The sequence below is a fragment of the Apus apus genome, chromosome 10 (genome assembly GCF_020740795.1).
Source record: "Apus apus isolate bApuApu2 chromosome 10, bApuApu2.pri.cur, whole genome shotgun sequence".
Lineage (NCBI taxonomy): Eukaryota > Metazoa > Chordata > Aves > Apodiformes > Apodidae > Apus > Apus apus.
The window spans coordinates 253,252-265,599 of NC_067291.1; positions in this window are offsets into that span (position 1 = coordinate 253,252).

Consider the following 12,348-nt stretch of genomic DNA (forward strand, 5'->3'; position numbering starts at 1 on the left):
CAGGACATACCCGGTGCTGCCCAGGCAGGGCTGGATTTGCCGGTAAGCGGCGGGCAGACACAAGTGTGCAGAGCAGGGAAGCGGCGTTGGAAACGTTGTGTGGGAGCGTGGCAGTGGAGGCTGAGGCAAACAGCATCCCTGCGCATGTGGTGACTGTAACCCCTGCACACACACCATCACCAACTACCACAACTCCTGCTCACCCACCACCCAGGATGCACCATCACCTCCTAGCCCCCGGCAGCTGCTGTGCATGGTCTCTGTCTCCACACCTACACCCCTGAATCCTCCACACCCCTTCCTCAGCACACACTGTTCACCTAAACCCACTCCCAACCCTGCTCATGGGCTGAATTCCCCAAAGGCCATGGCAAACATGAAAGGGAAGGGGGTTAGAAGTAGAGTGCTCCAAGAGCATGACCACCACAGAGGTGGAGCTGTGCAGAGGCATGCAGGGACAGGGAGAAATGCCACAGAGTGGCCCTACCTGTCCTCATGCCATGAGACAGGCTCCTGACCCACCATTGCAACAGAGGTTGAGATGTGGCTGTTGGGGTGTGGGCTGCATGGAGGAGAGCATGCCTTCAGAGAAGCTTCATGTGGTGACCCTCCTTCCTTCATTCCAGCCCATGTGCACAAGGAGAACTGGGATGGGGCTGCTGACAACCTGAGCCTCCTGTGCCAGCGTGGCACCACACAGGCCGAATGTGTGCCCTGTGAGTCTCAGATCTGCAGATTTAATAAGTATGAACACACTGAAAGAAACCCAATCAGATCCCCCAGGTTCAACAAAACATCACGGAAGCTTCCTCCTTAGGGAAAAGACAGCCATGGCATCCAGAAGCCAAGCCTGGAAATTTCAGAGCATAGGAAATGCAAAACACACAAGGCATCAGGAGGAGAAAAACTGTCTGTCAGGAATAGAGTGAATACAAGGCAGTGTTTGAGGTCTAGCAGCAGACATCCATCCTGGCAGATGGGGATTATGATTATTAAAATGCAGAAAAGACAGAAGTTCTCAATAAATCTGTCAGTCTGGCATTAGGAAGGAAGCAGGATGCAGGACTGATGGCACATCAGACTGAGAGTACTTCCACTCTCTGTCAGTAACTGAGGAGAAAGTTCAGCAACCTCTGTTGAGATGGCTCTTGTTAAATCCTCAGGCATGGAAAACACACTCAACAGCTCCTGAGAGGTGATGGAGAACGGATCTGGCTAGTGGTAGTGTATTATTTTAAAAAATACTACCATACCAGAGGAATTGCAGAGGTCTGTCCTTCCCATCCTGTCCTGCTACGTCCCTACCATCACTCCCTCCTCAGAGAGGCAGCTTCACCAGGGCCATGCTGCGGATCAAAGAAGGCCTGTGGTGTGGGCTCATACAGGACTCCAGCACCTTCTTACCATTTGCTGGTCCTGATTCTCTTCCAAATGTTTCTGTGGTCTTTTGGAGAGTGGGCATATGGCCCAATGTAGGCCCATTCTCTGTTCTGTGCCCTGTGGGGCATCCCTGTCTCTGCTTCAGCAGAGCCTTGGAGGGGCATCAAGATCATCCCTGGACCCACCTGAGCCCTCAGATTTGAGCTTCCCCTGGGCCAAACCGCCTAGACAGCAACATGGGGCACCAGTGTGAGAAGAATGTGGCTGGAGTAGGAGCCCCCCTTGGGACACTCCTTTGTGCTTGGGGAGCTTTGCAGGGGAATTGCAAGGGAGACCAAATGAGCTCCTTATACCCCACATGGCTCAGCACAGGCACAGGCTGCTTATATTTTTTCTGCGGTAGTGATGAGACACTAAGTGACATTCCTTCATTCCCAGCAGTTCAATGTGGGTTGGAAGAAGCAGTGACAGATTTGGGCATTCACAGCACCAAAGCCAAGCTCCATCTGTGTCTCACACTGCAGCTGGTGTTGCTTCCAGTCCCCAACTGTTACATCCCTCGTATCTGATGCACATTGGGACCCGGGGCTGATGCTTGTGCTCTAGAGACTGGCCCTGATGCCACCACTATGGCCGTGATGCCACCCTGCCTGTGAGTCCCCGTGGCCCGTCGCCGTGACAGATGGCTGTCACGTGGCGTCGCTGGTGTCTGGACTGGCTGCTGGGAGATCGGGGAGTGCAGGCTGTACCACTCGTGTGCCAGACTGCACAATTTGGCTGCTCTCTCAGGCAGCCACCATGGGAAGCCCACTGTGGGATGCACAGCCCCAGAGGCTACCTGTGCTCCCCAGGGACCCCTGGGAAGGAGGGAAGGATGGCGGTGGAGTCCTTCAGTTGTGAGGGCAACAACCCACAGCTGCATAGATGTAATTTTTTGCTCACTCTTAGGGACTGCAGGAACAGGGAAGACAGGAGGCCTTCTGCACTGGCATGCAAGGCTGGACCTCTGCACAAGGAGTTCTGCTCCCACCCTCTCCTCCATCCCTGGAGGGTCCAGGAGCTCATCTCTGATGTCTCTGGGTTGGAATTCCCAGCACAGCCCTTCCACTCACCAAAGGCAGCAATAGCTGCTTGCCTGGGTAAACACTTGCCAGGCAGGTTGGAGCAGGTAGCAGGAAGGAAAAGACAGGCAACGTCTTCCAGGCTTCTGCCAGCCCTGCAGAGACCTGTGTGTGTCCTCAGCTCTCCTCCATCCTCCTGGGTGTGAGGAGCTGCTTCAGCTACCTAGAGCACTCCTTGTGCTCACCCACAGCAGGGACAGGAGCCCTCTTTGGCAGCCAGGCCAAGAACAGAACATGGCACCTTGGTCTATGAGGGCTCAGGCCTCATTGTCTGGGTGGAAATTTCCCCTCCAGTTTAACCCTGGGCATTGTGGAGACAACCCTGCGTCCCCCAGGCAGCCGCTTTTGGTGACTCAGAGGAGATCTCTGCTCCTGCACGCTCTTGAGGAGGTGCTGGAAGATGATTCACCCACAGGTGATGTGGGGGCTGAATTTAGCATTTGACACTTGCCAACTTGAGCCAGGCACTGGGTCTGCTGCTGCCCCTGCCACCAGCATCTCCCCTGGCTCCCAGAGAAGTGTGTGGCTCCTTGAGTCTCCAAGCAATTCTTCCATTCTTGGGAGTTTCAAGATGTCTGTGGTGACTCCACCTCCTTCCCTGCTCGGAAGCACTCTACACAAGCCCTGTTGCAGGGACCATGAGGATGTCATGTCTGCTGGGTACAGCAGGGGATATGAAGACTGGAAGGTGGCAACTGTGACACAAAAAATACTTTCCAGGAGGAGGCCAAAGAGCCACAGACTGATAAATGCCACATCTGTTCTCTGGAAATGAACAAAAACTGGCATAAGGAGTCGGAAACTGGCATTGCTGCGGGACAGATGGGTAAATATGACATACTGGGGAAGAGCTGACACAGCTCTCTTAAAGTGAATGTCTTTTTTCCAAAGCTAGTAGCTTTCTTGGAAAAAAGCCAGCAGGCACCTGAGCATGATCCAGCTGAGGGAGGTCACCTGCATTTCCACAAGCAGATCCTTTGATGAGATGAAGTCAGTAGAGAAGAGACAAAATCTGCTAAGAATACTTAATTATTCTGGATGATGTGGATTAATCCTGGGGATTGCAGGAGCAACTTGGCAATAGAAGGAGCCAAAAGCCAGTGTCAGGGAAGTGACACACATGGGGAAACCAAGCCCAGCCTCACATCTGAAGTGATGGGCTCTGAGACCAAGAGCTCTGACAGTCCATGAAAATATCCCCTCAGGACTGAGCAGAGGTCAAAACTGCATAACCTGTCAAAACTGATGGGAATGGTTAGGAAAAGGTAGAGGTGACATCAGGGGTTCCACTCTCTGCTGAGCAGTCCTGGCCTGCGTGGGTCCTGGTCCCTCCATCCTGAGGATAGAGTGGAGTTGGAAAATGTGCAGAAGGGTGAAAGGATGATCAAAGGTTTCTGCTTGTGGGGTGGGTGAACACAGAATCACAGACTGGTTTGGGTTGGAAGGGACCTTAAAGATCATCCAGATCCATCTCCCACTAGATCAGGTTATCCTGGGCAACCTGTTTCAGTGTCTCACCACCCTTATAGTTAAGAATTTCCTCCTAATGTCCAACCTAAATCTCCCCTCTTCAAGTTTTAAAGTTTTTACCCCCTATCCTCTCACTACACGCCCTAGTGAAAAGTCCCTCTCCAGCTTTCTTGTAGGGCCCCCTTCAGGCACTGGAAGGCTGCTATGAGGTCTCCCTGGAGTCTTCTGTCTTCCAGGCCAAACAATCCCAACTCTCTCAGCCTGTCTCCAGAGCAGAGCTGCTCCAGCCCTTGGTCTCACAAGAGCAGAGTACAGGGGCAGAATCGCCTCCCTGGCCCAGCTGCCCATGCTGCTTTGGCTGCAGCCCAGGACATGGGTGGTCTCTGGGCTGCCAGCTCACATCGCTGGCCCATGTTGAGTTTCTCATCCACCATCACCTAAGTCTTTCTCCTCAGGCTGTTCTCAATCCATTCTCCACCTAACCTGCATTTGTGCATGGACCAGGGCTCTTTGGTGTGGCAAAAAGACAACTGGGGGCAGAGATCTGCATGGCTGGGCAGCATGGGGAGACGCTGGTACATCAAGGATAAACACCAGGAGGTGACTTGGGGCACAGCAGCCCTCTGTGCCACAGGGCAGCTGCAGATGCTGCATGGTTTAGGAACAAGAACAAACAAATCCACATAAATAAATCCATCAAGCACCTCTAAATACAAGGATTGGCACAAGGAGCCTTGCAGATATTTAGAGGCAATGACCATGTCCTGGGGAAATGTTGTTACACATTTGCACAAGAAGACCATCAAAGACAGGGTGGTGGGTGAGACAGGCTGCTCTTGCCCCACCAGCTGTGATACTGCTCCCTGGTATACCCTGCAGGCAGCATGCTTTCACTTGGCAAGTCATTCCCAGCCTGGAAGTGTCCCTCTTCCAGCAGCCCCCAACCTCATCACCGATCACATTCCCCACCAGCTGCATCATAGCACTTAGGAGGCTGCAAGCTCTGTTACTCCCTTCCAAATGTCCCAGCTGCCATCCAACTGGAAGGAAATGGCATGGAGCAGCCATGCTCACACATCCCAGCTCACTGCCAGGGCAGAGAGCAGGCTGGCGTGGAAGGAATGCTCTACACAAGATGCTTTGCAGCACCTCTCAGCCCAGCCTGCCACAATGAGTTGCACAGGGGTGGCAAGTGATAAGATGTGGGAAAGCAAGCAGGAACATTGAGAACATGGACTCACAGGTCCTGTGTGTGATGTGACACACAGCTCCTCCCAAGCACTGCAAACTAGGACTTTTCTGCATCCACACTGGCACACCTGATGGACTGGAGCTTTGGCCACAACAAGCCCCGGCAGCGCTACAGGCTTGAGGAAGAGTGGCTGGAGCTGCCCAGCAGAGGGACCTGGGCCTGCTGGCTGACAGCAGCTGAACGTGAGCCAGTGTGTGCCCAGGTGGCCAAGAAGGCCAACACCACCCTGGCCTGCATCAGGAACAGTGTGACCAGCAGCACCAGGGAGGTGATCCTGCCCCTCTGCTCAGCCTTGGTGAGGCTGCACCTCGAGCATTGGGGGCAGGTTTGGGCATCACAGGATAGGAAGGACATGGAGGTGCTGGAGAGGGGGCAGAGAAAGGCAGCTGGGCTGATGAGGAGTCTGGAGAACAGGTCTGATGAGGAGAGGCTGAGGGAGCTGGGGCTGTTCAGCCTGGAGAAGAGGAGGCTGAGGGGAGACCTCATTGCCCTCTACAGCTCCCTGAAAGGAGGTTGTGGTGAGGAGGGTGTTGGGCTCTTCTCCCTGGTAACCAGCGATAGGACAAGAGGAAATGGGGTCAAGTTGCTCCAGAGGAGGTTCAGATTGGGTATTAGGAAACATTTATTCACGGAAAGAGTGGTGAGGCCTTGGAACAGGCTGCCCAGAGAGGCACCATCCCTGGAGGTGTTAAAAAATGGGTGGAGGTGGTGCTTTGGGAGATGGTTTAGCGGTCATGATAGGGCTCACACTTGAACTTGATGATCTTAAAGGTCTTTTACAATCTTGTTGATTATATGATTCTGTTCAGGCCACTCAGACACTGCCTGTCCAGACATGCAGGAGATGCCCAAAACATGCGCCTTTACCAAATGGAGTAAAGTCTTGCAGACAGTTTTTGCAGCTCTCCGAGCTTTCTGTCCAAATAAGTCATTATGCAGCTGATACTATAAGAGAAACCATGCTAATTGACCAAAAGAAGAGACAACAACTCCATGACAGACATTTGACAGCTCAGACCTAGACACATGGGGTGTCACTTCAGCCATGCTGAGCACCTTGTCTGCCTGTGCTCTCAGCACTGCCAGCCCTCTGCACATCCACAAACCTGAGTGTCACAACTGCTCTCAGGAGTGATCTGTTATTTCATTAACACTTGACAAGGTGTGGAGAGCCGTGGGGAACTTAATTTCCACAAATACAGGCACAGCACCCTGGAAATGGGCCAGCGAGAGAGCTGGGTGACAGATAGGAGTAAAAAAAAAATTACTTGAGGACTCACATGGAGTATAAGAAATGCCTCTTTCACTGGCAAATGCCAGGTATGGGCTTGAGAGAAATTTCCAAACAGCTGCTACATAAACTCTTTGGTGTTTTATTTTGTTGTGGGGTTTTCTGTAAAATCATTTCATGTGAGCGCAAGCCCTTGAGAGCTGAAACTGCTACTCAAGGGAGCCAAACCACAGGGGCTGTTCTGGAGCTTCCTTTGGTATTTCCCCAGCGCAACCCAGCTTGTGGCAGGGAAATGTCGTGACAGATGCTGACTTGGTAGCAACAGCTATTTTGTATCATGCAAATCTCATGGCCTCATCCAGCCATCTGCTTTCACACTCTGCCCAGTCAAGTTCATGCTTCCAGGGCTGCAGCTGTAACACAAATACAGCCACTTCATTGCTGGTCCTCTGGTAAGAAGAACATCTGTGTTTGTGCAGTATTATTTGCCCTTACCATGGGGCTTGACCCTGCAAGTGCAGAGGTTTCCAGGTGGAATAAGATGCCTGAATTCCTCCTCTGAATGAACAAAGGAAGCAGGACCAGCTGGGAGAACAGGGATCTGAAGTAGATAGCAAGCAGTAAAGTGGAATTGATTGGATCCACCTGCACTCATCGATCTGAGGCTGAGCAAACTGAGGAGCTGAAGCATTTGCAGCTCAATCAGAGTGACATGCCCATTGGAAGCCTGTGTTCCGGGACTGGCAGGAGACCTGTTTGCCCCAGTAAAGTGTTAATGGTGGGTTTGATTAACCCAGCTGCAACAGCCAGGCTCACCCAGATGAGTCCTCCTCCAGACAGACTCTCACTGGCTTTGCATTGCCTAGGGGGTGTGAACTACCCCTGGTATCCCCCCTGTATCTCTTAATAGGGCTGTCACCAACCAACAGGAAGATGGGCACAGCAGACAAGAGCAAACTAGGGGCTATTCCCCCACCCTAAGCGGAACAAGTGCTTGTGCCACCAACCCAGCCCTGTCTCTTAAAGGACTGGAACGCAGAAGATGAAGGTGAATTCAGAGGGGAGTGCAAGATGAGGTGAGGGGTGCTGCCTGTCAGAGTGTGGCTGTCTGTTTTCTGCCCACTCAGCATCACAAAGCAGGATGATGAGGTGGCTGTGTGCAGGCTATAAATCCTGTGGGAGGAGGCTCCTGCTCAGAGCACAGACCAAGGCAGAGTGAGAGCTCGGGCTGGCAGCTGAAATAAGGCAGGACACACATAACACGTGGCAGACCTATACCGGGCTGCAGGGTGGCTGACTTTCCCCTGGGGTGCTTTATCACACCCCAGCTTCTGCTGGATACTGCACCCACAAGGAAAAGGCTCAAGGGGCTGCTCCAGGCTTTGTGCTCCCTGAAGGACAGAGAGGTTTGTTTTGGTGAATCTCTGCTGCGTATATTTTGGGGATCATTTTCCTTCATGTCTGAATGTTGGACCCAAGAGAGGGGATCCCAAAAAAATAACCAAGAAAAAAAGATCACTCTGTTGTGGCCTGTTTGCCTGCCCTACATAGTCCTGGTAGACTGGAAAATGTCCTTTGAAGAACCAGAACAATCTCATGCACTGCTGTGGGCCCATAAAGCCTCTCAAGAGCATCACAGCTGAATATTCATGTCAAGAAATGCTCGAGTCCTCCTCCTTCAGTCCTTGGTGCTTGTGCTAGAAGATGACAAGGAGGTGGATGATGGGGACAGAGCTGTGTCAGGTTGCTTGCAGCTGTGTCCCAGCTCAGATGTGTTGTCCTTTGCCCCCAGATCCCACCTAAACTTTTACCCCTTCCCAGGACCCTTGCCTTGGCCTACTCTTGCATCCTGCACTGGCCCAGCAATGCCTGTGGATATGGGAATATGGGATACTGGGTTAGATGGTATAACTCAGTGGAACTGCTGTGATTTCCTTAGGAAGCAAGGGGGGCTTTCAGCAGCAGAGCAGATGATGAGCTGAATTTATGGCCTCTCAATATGCAGAGATGATGGAACTGGCCTGCCTCAGTGCACGGTTTTCTGTCACCAGGAAAACATGGAGCACCTGCTCAAAGCACTGGCATTCATCCCACCTCCTCAGGCACCAGCACTGCTCCCAGGGCTGTTTTAGGGATCTAAGACTGGAACAGGAGCTGCTGGGGATCACTCTGCCTCCCTCCTTGAGAAGGGGAAAGGAGCCCAGGGGTTGAAGGACTTGGAGAAAAGCCACGGAGGGACAGAGCAAGGTGGGAAGAGCAGAGTTCAGCTAGAAGAGCTGTCCTGCCCAGGTGCTAAGCAGACCCCAAAGGGTTATCCAGCAGACAAATGATCCCCCAGTGTCCCCACAAGCTCATCCCTTTCCCACCATGCAGCTTGAACACATCCTGGCAGGTCCAAATCGTCAGGGACAGACCAGCAGCATCCTGTGGATAAAGCCATGCAGCAAAGGGCTGTTGGGGCCCTGACAAACTGGCACAATGTCATTAGGAGTGATCGTACCCAAATCACGTTGGGGAAGACAGCCCATGGGTAGGAAGCTGTGCTCAGACAGGGCCACCACCAGTGATAGGTGGCAGCTGCTCCATGCCTTCTCTTCTGCACCCGCCAGGCCCCAGCTGCTTATCTCTGTGTCCACTCACCACCTCCCTGCTGACTTCCATGTTTGGCAGCTCCTCCCTGTCGCTGTAGTGCTGATCTCAGTTGTGCCCATTCCAACAGTTGAGATAATTGTCATTATGCTGTCACTGGGGACACACCCGCTCATTGCAACACCACCAGCTCAATGTGAGGAAACGCACAAGAGGCCAGGTACAGAGCAGCAGAAGGAACTCTCTCTTCCACAAGCTTGTGCCTTGAGATTCTGAGGCTGTGATGACCCCACCTCTGCAGCTCAAGTGTCCCCCTCTCCTGCATATGTCTGCATAGTCAGATGTCTCTCCAAAATACAGCCATAGGGCTGCTGATGATGTTAAACTCCCTGGACATGAGAGGATATACACCCATCTCCTACCAGTGATGCTGCACTCACTCACTTTAGGTCCAGCATGAGGACACAGATGAGTAAGAGCAGGGTTCCTGCAGTCAGGAGGCACAGACTGAGATCCTTGGAGGGCAGGTACCAAAAGCCATGTGGACACTCAGGTCATTCAGTAATAACACCAAAGAGCCTCTCCTCCAGCACCTCCTGGTCAGCCAGGTTTGATACGGTGCAGAGCATCCCACCACTGCTGAGGACCAGTAGGCACACCAGCACACAGGGCAAGTCCACAGTGGAGAGGCTGAAGGAAGAATGAGGTGGACATAAACAAAGAAAGGACACAAAAAGTGGTTCTGACTTCCTCCACCACTCTGAGCTCTTTGGGTTGAATACAAGCAAGATCAGGAGGTCAGGGTGGCAGGACTAACTACTTCACAGAGTAACTGAGGTGCCCAGGGCCTTCCTCTGGTTTGTCCCAAGCCCTGGGAGCTCTCTGAGATTTAGGATGCACCAGCTGCACCAGATATACATAGACAGATGTAGTGCAGGGACATACCCCCCCCCAGCACAGGCAGCATGGCTGCAGAAGACCTCTGCCTCTTCCAGCAACCTCTCACATGCAGGCAAAAGACATAGAGGTGCCTAGGTCTGGTGCAGGTGTGTGTGTATCTGATGCTGAGCAATGGACTCATTGTGCACACAAGAGCAAAGGCTCTGTGACCAGCTCTCCTTGACACGGAGCTATGAGTCCTCTGGGCCATCCACCTCCCTTGAAGTGTCATGACTACTCTAAAAATGTTTTACACAAAGACATCCTTTTGATCCCATGTGTTTGGAATTCTTTGCATATCTGTGAAAATAAGAGAGCCTTTAATACTTGGAGCATTATGAAAAACAGCAACAGTGGTGACAGCAAACAGTGATTAACTATTAATATGTGTTTCACCAGGAAGAAAGAGAAAGGGTAGCACAGAGGGACACCTGTCACTGTTTTGGGCCACAAAGACCATCTCATCATTAGCCCCTCATCTTCCTCTCTCAGTCCATAGCTAGTGTGTATCGACTGGTGGATGGAGTTGGTAAAGAGAAACTTAATTCCCTGAGAAATACCCATAGGAGTGAGAGGGGGGATTACAGCTGGGGCAGGGGGTGTTGGGAGACGTGGTGAGGGGTGGGATGAGAGGCAGGGGGTGTTGGGAGACACAGTGAGGTGTGGGGTGAGGGAGAGGATGAGGGAAAGGGTCAGGAGAAGAGTTGGGTGAGGGACAAGCTTATGGCTGGAAGCAGGGACAGAATCAAGATCACAGTCTGAAGCTGGGCCAAGACCAGAGAATACAGAATACAGAATCATCATGGTTGGATCACCAAGATCACCGAGTCCAATCATCAACACAAAAAAAACCCCAACAAACACAACCAACCACACACACTCCACCAAAAACCACCCACAAACCCCACACAACCTTGGCCACTAGAGCATGTCCTGAAGTGCCACATCTACATGTTTCTTGAATACCTACAAGGATGGTGACTCAACCACTTCCCTGGGGCTGTTCCAGTGCCTGACCACTCTTGCAGGATAGAATTTCTTCCTAATGTCCAGTCTAAACCTCCCTGCTGGTACTTCAGGCCATTTCCTCTGGTCCTGTCATCATTCACTTGAAAGAAGAGGCCATCACCCACCTTCCTACAATCTCTTTTCAGGCAATTGTAGAGAGCAATGAGGTCACCCCACAGCCTCCTCTTCTCCGAACTAAACAACTCCAGTTCCCTCGGCCGTTCCTTGTATGACTTGTGCTCCAGACCCTTCCCCAGCTTGGTAGCTCCTCTGGACACGCTCCAGCCCCTCAACATCCTTCTTATAGTGAGGGGCCCAGGATTGAACACGAGGTGCAGCCTCACCAGTGCCCAGCACAGGGGCAGGATCACTTCCCTGGTGCTGCTGGTCACACTGTTCCTGATGCAGGCCAGGGTGGTGTTGGCCTTCTTGGCCACCTGGGCACACACTGGCTCACGTTCAGCTGCTGTCAGCCAGCAGCCCCAGGTCCCTCTGCTGGGCAGCTCCAGCCACTCTTCCTCAAGCCTGTAGCGCTGCCGGGGCTTGTTGTGGCCAAAGTGCAGGATCCGACACTTGGCCTTGTTGGACCTCCTGCCATTGGCCTCGGCCCATGGATCCAGCCTGTCCAGGTCCCTCTGCAGAGCCTTCCTACTCTCGAGCAGATCAACACTTCCACCCAGCTTGGTGCCCTCTGCTCACTTAGAAGGGAAGAAGGGTCAGGTTCAGGAGGGGGGTGACCAGGGTTAAGAAGGGGAAGGCGTTAGGGTTACAACCAGGGTTAGATCTGGCGCTGGAGTCAGGGAAGGAGGGCAGACAGGCCTAGAGGTGGGGCGAGGAGCAGGGCTTGGGCGCAGGGTCAAGCCGGGTGATGGGGTGAGGGGAGAGGAGGCCCAGGGGCCTGATCCGAGCTGGGGCCTCCCGGGGCTGCGCTCGGGGCCGCAGGGCCAGAGCTGGGGCAGGGAGAGAGGTGGTGGGGCAGGGCCTGGGCTGACCCCGCGGAACCTGGGGGACACACGGACAGACACACGGACACGCACAGACACACGCACAGACACACGCACAGACACACACAGACACATGCACAGACACACACAGACACAGGGACACGCACAGACACACGGACACACACACGCAGATAGACACACGCACAGACACACACGCACAGACACGCACACACACACACGCAGACAGACACACGCACAGACACACGGACACACACACGCACACAGACACGCACAGACACACGGACACACGGACACACACACACACGCAGGTCCGGGCCTCGCCCCACGCGTCACACCAGGCGCCGCCCGGCAAGTCCCGCCGCGCCGCCCCGAGCGCCACGGCCCCGGTAGCGC